At 36.8% G+C, this 8,798-nt stretch overlaps 1 long non-coding RNA gene across 4 annotated transcripts; it reads left to right on the top strand.

Annotated features, from left to right (window-relative positions):
* Positions 1-604: 604 nt before the first annotated feature.
* LOC131253155 (uncharacterized) lies at positions 605-8,455 on the top strand. 4 transcript variants are annotated; one of them, XR_009174951.1, is made up of 8 exons: positions 605-674; positions 3,256-3,334; positions 3,516-3,627; positions 4,204-4,589; positions 5,054-5,089; positions 6,519-6,596; positions 7,895-8,083; positions 8,204-8,455. It is a non-coding gene; the product is annotated as an uncharacterized LOC131253155 (long non-coding RNA). The 4 variants fall into 4 exon arrangements; XR_009174949.1 differs by lacking the exon at positions 8,204-8,455 and having other exon boundaries at positions 7,895-8,197; XR_009174952.1 differs by lacking the exons at positions 6,519-6,596; positions 7,895-8,083; positions 8,204-8,455 and adding an exon at positions 5,243-5,472.
* Positions 8,456-8,798: the final 343 nt, after the last annotated feature.

Raw genomic sequence — 8,798 nt, 5'->3', positions numbered from 1 at the left:
GGCGCATATTCCCTTACTAAGGAAAGCGCTTATTGGACGCCATTCCTCTTTACAGTGGTCCACTTAATCTTTGATGCTCACTGCGTTGAAACGTGGATATTTTCATGCACGGGACTAATTCGCAGCCAGAGAACCCTTTTTAACGGTGGACGTCCGATCTCTATTTTAAAAATGTGTTGTGGTTCAACCGAGATTTTATTTAGAGATCATTTTTGAATTTCATTCTTTTAAGAATGTTTAGAAATTGATGTACGGTGTGGATACATCATGATGGCCATTGAGCCGTACCAGATCCAACACTGAAGTTATTTTTAACTAGAAATGTGTGTGAGTTTTTCATTTTCTGTAAAAATGTGGTGACTCGTTTATGTCAATAGTAGTAATGATATAAGGTTATCTAGACTAACTTAATAATGGGTCTAGTTGTAGATGGGTAATATGTATATACTTAATTACATAAAACTATCTTAACCATCTAGTAAATGGTCCCTTACATGTACGGCTGTTATAAAAGATGGTAAACGCACAAGTGTCGGGTCTGAAAGTATCACCTCATTTCGGATGAGGGATTTCCAAACGCACGGCTCTTCCCTCTTTCGAACGGGCGATCTTCCTCGCCAGAGCTCTGAATCCTTGGAGTATTTCCTCGTGCCATGCAGATTCATCTCAAATAGGTGAGCTTCTCTTGAAATCCCTTATTTTCCTCGCCGATTGTTCCTCTTCTTGCTGTTTTTATTCTAGAATCCCTTCCATCTGTCATTGCTTTTTCTCTTTTCTTCTTGTGATGTTGCAAGCACACAAACGTTTGGCAGAAAGGCCCATTCATGATCTTTTGATACCTGCTGACCTTTGTTTTATAGGCTTACAAGAACTGCTCCACATGATTCTATTTCTCCATGTTTATATGCGTTTTTGAACTATGCGTTTGATCAATAAGCTCATTGACTCAAGGCGTTTGAATTCATTTCTATGGATATTTTTTCCCTTTTTCATGGAGATTTGCTAGATCTAGAGATAGGTCTGCATTTCGGAAGATTAGAATGAGAAAATGGTTTTTTTTTTTTTCATTTGAATTTGCATTCTCCATACGCACACAGAGCCCTACACATCTGCACGTGGGCACATGCATGCGAGGTCCGGATTCTGCATCCAACTGATTAGATCGTATTCCAGGGCCCACGATTCTACCCTGAAAATTAGGTTGTTCTGCTCCTCAGGCATGGAATGTCTACAAAAAGGCTTTTAAGGAGTGAAAGAGCCTACATTTTTTGGCTAGGAGATATAATCAGGGTACTTGATGTTTTCTGGATCTATGATTGTCTCTGTTTTTCCTTTTCACCCCTCTCTTTTGTTACTTTATTTATTTATTTTTTTTAAAAAAACTTGTATTGTTTTTATTGTTTTTGTTTTCTTTTTTTGCATAAAAGAGCAATACTTGTTATAGTGCTATAATATTGAAATAAATTTACAAGAAAGTTGTGATAAATCGAGGCAGGCTGGCCTTCACATTTGATCAACCAAATCTGCCCACACCGCAAACAGGGCTCATTTGTACAAATCCTCTGCAAGATCTTTCGCATGAACTATTCAACCAAACCCACTTCCCACCATAATGGACTTTTCACAATTACTGCCATCAGCCTCAGCATAAAGATTGATTCATAATGGACAATATTACATATATTACTCAGAGAAATATTATTTAACTTCCACAGGCCATACATTCTTCTTGATTTTCAAAGGAGTAAACCACCAGGGCCCTTTTGGCTTCAAGATCATCATCCATTGCCTTAGCCTTTTCCTTGAGAACAGAGTTATCCACATTGAATTTTATTGCATCTGCTGCAGCCCGTGTTCGCAGATAATACATCCCACTTTGTTAATGGTCTCACTTAACATCAATAAGATTTGTTATGGCCCACCCATTGTTTGATCATCATATAACCTTACATAATGATGTGCATTTCCTACTATCATAACATTGTAAACTTAATTGTCCAGAGAATGTTGTTGCTCAGAAAAACCAACCATTTCATAGTAGAATATGTATGATGTTCGGAATGGCGTGTGTGTGTGTGTGTGTGTGTGTGTGTGTGTGTGTGTGTGTGTGTAACTGCATTGCAATAACTCAAGCTGATAAAGAAGGAACTGAACAATGTGTAACTGGGCCCCATATCTGCTGCTATGACCTTTAAAATTATTTGGAACACAACTTGAAATGCATGGAATTGCAACTTGGGCTTCTTAGAATGGTGTCATGGCCAGTTTGGAAATTCACTCTTTATTTATCTCAATGCAATATAATTGAGCATCCAAATGTGCCACTGTGGCTACAAATCCATCTGCATCAGATACTTGTGAGTTTGGTTATGAAAACATCTGCTTCAGATACTTGTACTATTCAAGATTTTAAGGGGATTAGATAATCTGCATTTGGCTCTTGGTTTGTTTAACCTGCATTCTTTTTTGTTCTTCACATCATGAAATAGCCTAAATGGGTTAATTAGTTTTGCAAATTAAGCATTTCTTGGAAGATGTACAAATAGATGGTTAAGATTAAAAAAAAAATGCAAAAACAGTCCATGACATTGAAAAGGGTCCAAATTTTAAAGTATTGTGATCTTCCACACTCTGTGAGCATTTTAAGCTTCTCCTTTCCATTATGGGTCCCACTATATGAGCTTTCATTGGTACATTTTGGGTACTCTTTGCTATTTTTTCCATGTGAAATATTGGTTCATCTCCGTTTAATCTTATTGCATCAGTACATAGTTGGGTATATATATATACTCACACACACACACACACACACTACATTGAATTCTTGTACAAGTGGCTTCTCCATGCATGGATATGACTCTGACGAGGATTTTCAATCATTTCTGTGTCAAATGTTTGTGCTTATGGGAAGGTTTTAAAAATTGTTCCATACAACACAATTTGGTTTGGTCTGAGTTATATCAGTTTTGGCTTTGGGTGGGCACTGTTGTTTTTTTTTTTTTCCTTTTTCTTTTGTGAGCACTCTTATGTTTTCATATTTTGCAGATGTGGTTTATTCTTCAAACGACACTTCTTTCAGATTTTCCCCTCAGAATGATGCAGTCACTCTTTTTTAATGCTTATTGGTTTATCATGGTTTCGAGTTGAGAGTGGTTATTTATGGATCTGAATTTTTACTTACATTTCTCCAAAACTGTCCTTGCCACAGCTGACATGGCTTTTTTTTTTTTTTTTTTTTTTTTTTTGTCATTGTAGATTCTTTTCAAGTATCCTCCTAGGAAGAGCTTTGCTGCAAATGACATGTTTGGTTTCGATCTGTTCAGACCAGGCAAAGGTAAATTGGCTTTGGGTTTTCTGATTTCTGTACCATTAAAAAGAAAGAAAGAAAAAAAAAAAAAAAGTTACATGCACAGATTATGAGTATATTAATGTGTATATTGTATTGGATTGTACTTGCCTGTAAACAATACCTTTCGAAATGTAGCATATTACATATGGGCGCTCTGTTTGTGTAGCTGGATTGAGGAAATCAATCAACAGCAAGCAGAAGTACTAGATGCCCAACTGACAGTTGAGCAGCTTCAACAACAATATCAGTTGCTCATGGCCCAAAATGAGATGTTGAAGGTGTGGAAACTTCCATTTGGTAGAGCTTTAGGACAGCTTTTTAGTTCATCAATAGAAACTCTCATAAAAATCAAAAAGATATCTCTCTCTCTCTCTCTCTCTCTCTCTCTCTCTCTCTCGCGCGCGCGCGCGCGGGCTCTAGAAATTGCATTTTTCTTCATTCCTTGCATCAAATTACCATATCTTGTTAATTCAAAACCATCCAAATAAATTCAAAACCTGCAATTTTCTGTTTGACAAGCGCTGAAATGGGAATCTTGAGAATTCGTTTTTTTATAAATTCAGCACAAGCGCATGTAGGCATTTCAAATTCTAAAAAAGGTAGAAATTTATAGGTATGGAATGATGGCATGTTTCTTTGGTACTAGGAATCATTAATAAGCTGCTGCTTGGTATTGTCAACATGTAGGCGTTGATATAACTGGTTCCATCTTCAGAGCATATTGCATTTCTTAGGATAAAGATAGTGTAGATTAATATGAATCACTTGTGAGTTCCACTGCTCTAAATTAATGCTTTTTTGAAGATCTATCTTGAAGTAGTAAGCATAATGGTAAATTATTATAAATTTTCTAGTTGGTTGCAGTATGCTGAGCGGATTCCTATTGGGTTGGAAAAGGTGATTCGAACAGTTTCTTCTGAAATGGTCAAGCAATTTTATAATATATGGTACCATTTACACAATATGGCTGTGGTCGCTGTTGGAGATTTTACTGATACACAGGCTTGAATTGGTCAGATTCAGATTTCCCTCTTAAAATGATAAATACTTTTTTAATTCTCAGCTTTGTGATATGTCTTTCTAAGCAGTCCAGTTGTTTTCTTGCAGTGTAGTTGAATTGATAAGGACTCACTTTGGGGGAAAAGTTTCAATCTCCACCCCGCCACTTATACCAGAATTTCCTGTTCCATCTCATGGTGAACCACGCTTTTCATGTTTGGTTGAATCTGAAGCTGGTGGGGTCAGTACTCTGAAGATCTCTGTGTATTTATTTACTGATAGAATACTGTGTGTTTTCCAGCCATTCTTGAATGGTGGTGACTCATCTGCTGTAGACTGGGCATACATGTGCATCAATTAAGACCTAGACTCTAGCACATGATTACCCATACTTGCAATGGGGCCCATGATTCAGACAATCTGGATTGATAAAAATGTCTGCCATGTGTAGCGCAGATTAGTCAACATTTAAAAGATGGTGGGAATCACACAGTAGTCTAGACTCTAGCACATCAATTTATGCAAGTCAATACAGAGACTCAAACATTTGTAATGCATACAGAGACATGCATGCATGGTGGCCTAATTGTATTCTTGTTTGTGAACATGAATACTCTAATTGTATTCTTCATTGTTGTTATTCCTGCACAAAAATTAAAGGTTTTTTTTTTTAATTTTTATTTTTAATATATATGTTTTCCACAGGTACAAATTGAAAGATCCATTGATTTAAGATCCTACGTAAGCACTTTTGGTTTTATTATTCTTGGTTGCTGATTTTCTATGTATAACATTTCATAGTAAGCAATGTGATTGCTTGACATCTAGAGTTGTTTTGATGAGGGTTTTTGGGATTTGGATTCTTATGGGAATTGGGTTTTCTTCTTTTAATAGATGGATTTCTTGTTCTCAACCAGCTTCTACAAGCGTGCAGCAACTTGTGTACAGTTGCACTAGCATGGTATGTCTTGCCACTTCTACAAGTGTGCGGCAACTTGCAGATTGTATGCATAAAGGCCATTTTTACTTGATTTATACCAAAACCAAATTGGAAGCATCGACAGAGAACATAAGAAACTGTTACGAATGAATTTAGCAAACTTATAACAGAATTATTTTATGCAGAGATTACCTTAATCCACTTCATTCATTTATTGCATTTTTATTATTATTATTTAAAAAATCAGCGATAAATTTGTTGCATTTTGAATCTGTTGTACCTAATAAAATAAAAAATAATAGAAGAAGTGTGATGAATATGTAATGTGAAGTGCTTATCATTTTGAATCTGCAATGTTGGAACAATTGTGATGCTTATTTTTGGTTCTTGAATGGCCCATCTACAAATAGCTTTCTCATATTTTATACTGAGAAATTGTAAGCACTTCACATTGTTTATGCCAATATATATGTGCAAAGCCTGAACCATTCATTATGTGGGGTCCACTGTGAACATGTCATAACCTGAAGTCTGGCAGATACATTCACCATGTGGACTACATGTGTATGAGTAAATTACCAGCAATCTATACTTGAAGGATGTGTGGCTGAGTTGATGAACACCCGCTTGTTTTGGCAAGGCATTTTGATTTGGGTACCACTTGATGAATGACATGGATCATGCATGTATTCAATATGCAAATCTGCTGGTGTATTTCAATTGGCGGGGCCCACTGTGAATTTGTCCAAGCCTGGATGCCACACATGTTTTTCATTCTCTGTGTAACCATCATCTGGACCCACTATCAACATGCTCCAGTCCAAAAATTAAGCTGGACAAATCATCAACCAGACCACTGGCATACTTATATTGTTGTGCTTTCTTGTACATTTTTCTCATACACATGTATACCACCTGATTAGCGGACCATCCTGGTTTGGATTAGGGCATTCTCATGATTGGCCTCACCATATGAATATCCCAAATCTTTCGCTTGTCTATTGGAATGTGGGTCACAAATCTACAGCAATTCCCTTTGAATCCCTATAAGAAAATAGGGAATACTACTTGTTTCATAAGGCTTAGTGAGGCAAAGGTGTTTTTTTAAAAAGCAGGAGTTAATTTTGATACACGTGTATGAGAATGTATGTGTATGTATGTATATTTTATTTTGCTGCAACTTGAACTTAGTTATGGAGAAAAGCATCTAATGGGCTTTCTCTATTGCAGTGACTATTTGTTCAAGCTCTTGCGTATTGGAGATTCTGGTGTTGGCAACTCACGTCTTCTTTTGAGATTTGTGGTAAGGTCTCTAAGGACACTCTTCTTTGCTCCTACCCTTTTGATTCTAAAGAACAAAGGTTAATTGTTTTTATAATCTTTAGGCACCTGGTGTGTCATTCCATACATATACATACTCCAACATGCAACAATTGTAATCAGCGTCTTGTACAATAATTGGATACTAGTAGTAAGAGCTATGCTTATTCACAGATGCATTGGCAGCTTTGCATTCATATGTGATAAAAGCTGTTCATTCTATTCCCTTAATAATCGGTTGTCTTTTTGGTGCTTTCCTGTTCAAGCTTAATTTCAAAGTTGTTGTAACCTCGAACATCAGTTCTCAGAACATTAGGAACTCCACCTTGCTTGCTTTACATTTTTTCTTCATGATGACACTATGCTGAACAACTCTTTAACTGAATAAAAAATTTCATATTGTGGTGACATAAGATTGGATAATAAAACTGTATTTTTAGGAATAAATGGCACCATACACTTTGTTGCTATACATCATATACTACATCCGTGGGTTTTTTTTATACCATTGGATCCAGTTATAGCAAATACTTGATAGTTGATCGTTTACTTTAGCATGTATGGTAATCAAAGCCTGACTAAATTATTGAACCAAACTCAAGTTAAATAGTGTTTCTAATAATCTTGGATTCAGCTATGTTTTATTTATAGTTATACAAGATAGCTAAATATATGATGTGATGGTTCTATTGTTTGAAGTAATTTATTGTGTTTAGAAGTGATTGTATTTTCCATGGGTGGAACAGACCCATCCCATCCATGCTTCACTCAACTGAGCATCTCTGCTTATGGGCCTCATGGGATTATGCATAGTGAACGAACATGAGTTGAACTGGCCAATTGGAAGTACTTCAGACTATATAAATCAGGTGTGTTCACCTGGAGGTCTTGTTTATCTCATATGTTTGCCATGTCCACACATGTGGAAGCCTGCGGAGGGGCTGGGGCTGACAATATACATCAACTCGCAAGGTGCATGAGTGCAAGTCAGCACATGGGTGGAACTTCCTGACAATATACCACAGCTTATGGTTGGGCCCTGGCCCATCTGAGATAGCACCCATCTCGAAGATCATCTGAAATCATCGTCTCCTGATATGTGCCAATTGACTGGCCTATGGTACTTATTAAGTGGATACTAATGATATTCTATTTCAGCCTGCCACCACTAATGGTAAGCAAAAAGACTCTGCTGAAATTTTCCCTTTACATTTGGTTTGTCATGTTGAGTTGTGCTTCCAATCTATGGATTTCTCCTCATGGTGTTCATTTCCTCATGCTTGCAGATAGGATCCACAGCAAAATGGGTGAAGGTTAGTTTCTGCAACTAACATAATCTGAAAACCTCCCCTTGTCTACTTGCATGGTACTTTCAGCAGTGTGTGCCTTTAGAAGCACAGCTTGTAACCAGTTTGGCTGCCTGATTGGTAGTTCCAAATGCAAGATCATGCATCTGGAGAATGCTGTGCCCCCAAGTATGTTTACAGTGAATCCAATTGAGTCCTTGAGTTTCTTTTCCTCAGCAAATTAGTGTTTGAAAGCAGTCTTATTAATGGTCATTATTTGGTTTACTATCATTTTTTTTCTCCTAACAGGTTGGTGAGTTGGCCAAAAATGTTTCAAAAATGATTGATTCTCATTTTGCAGAGAAGATTGATATGTCAGAAGTGCAGGTAATTAACCATCTCATAATGGGAGGATTGCCACCTCATGTTGGTTTGCACAAGTTCTTCAATTCATGTGCATGAAATTTCTATGTAATTCTGCAGGATAAGTTCTTAGTGGTGATTACAAAAGCATTGATTCCATAAGTACATGGTCTATAAACTAAATTTGATACTGAAATGGTTGCAATGACAAGTGTTCCATGGGGTACTCTAAAAGTGTTGGTGACCAATCAGAGTACGGTTCCACTCTCCTATTTTGTTTGATGCATCATTTGAGGATCAAATGAAAGAGATGTCAATCTTTTTGTTTGAACCAGCGGTGGTACATATGGATGTCATATTTCAGTAGTATATGCTAGTTAGTCTTCCGTTTCTTGTGTAGACTCACCTTTTCAAATAGGTTGGTTGGTTTGGGGCTTTGGAGAAATGGGTATGGCTAATTTTAGGTTGGTGGTTGGTCAAGGGCTTTGGAGAAATGGGTATAGCTAGTTTTGGACGTGTGCATTGATTAAGAAATTCATTT

Source organism: Magnolia sinica, chromosome 8 (assembly GCF_029962835.1).
Source record: "Magnolia sinica isolate HGM2019 chromosome 8, MsV1, whole genome shotgun sequence".
Classification (NCBI taxonomy): domain Eukaryota; kingdom Viridiplantae; phylum Streptophyta; class Magnoliopsida; order Magnoliales; family Magnoliaceae; genus Magnolia; species Magnolia sinica.
The sequence above is the reverse complement of the archived record's forward strand: the minus strand, read 5'-3'. Positions and strand labels throughout refer to the sequence as shown.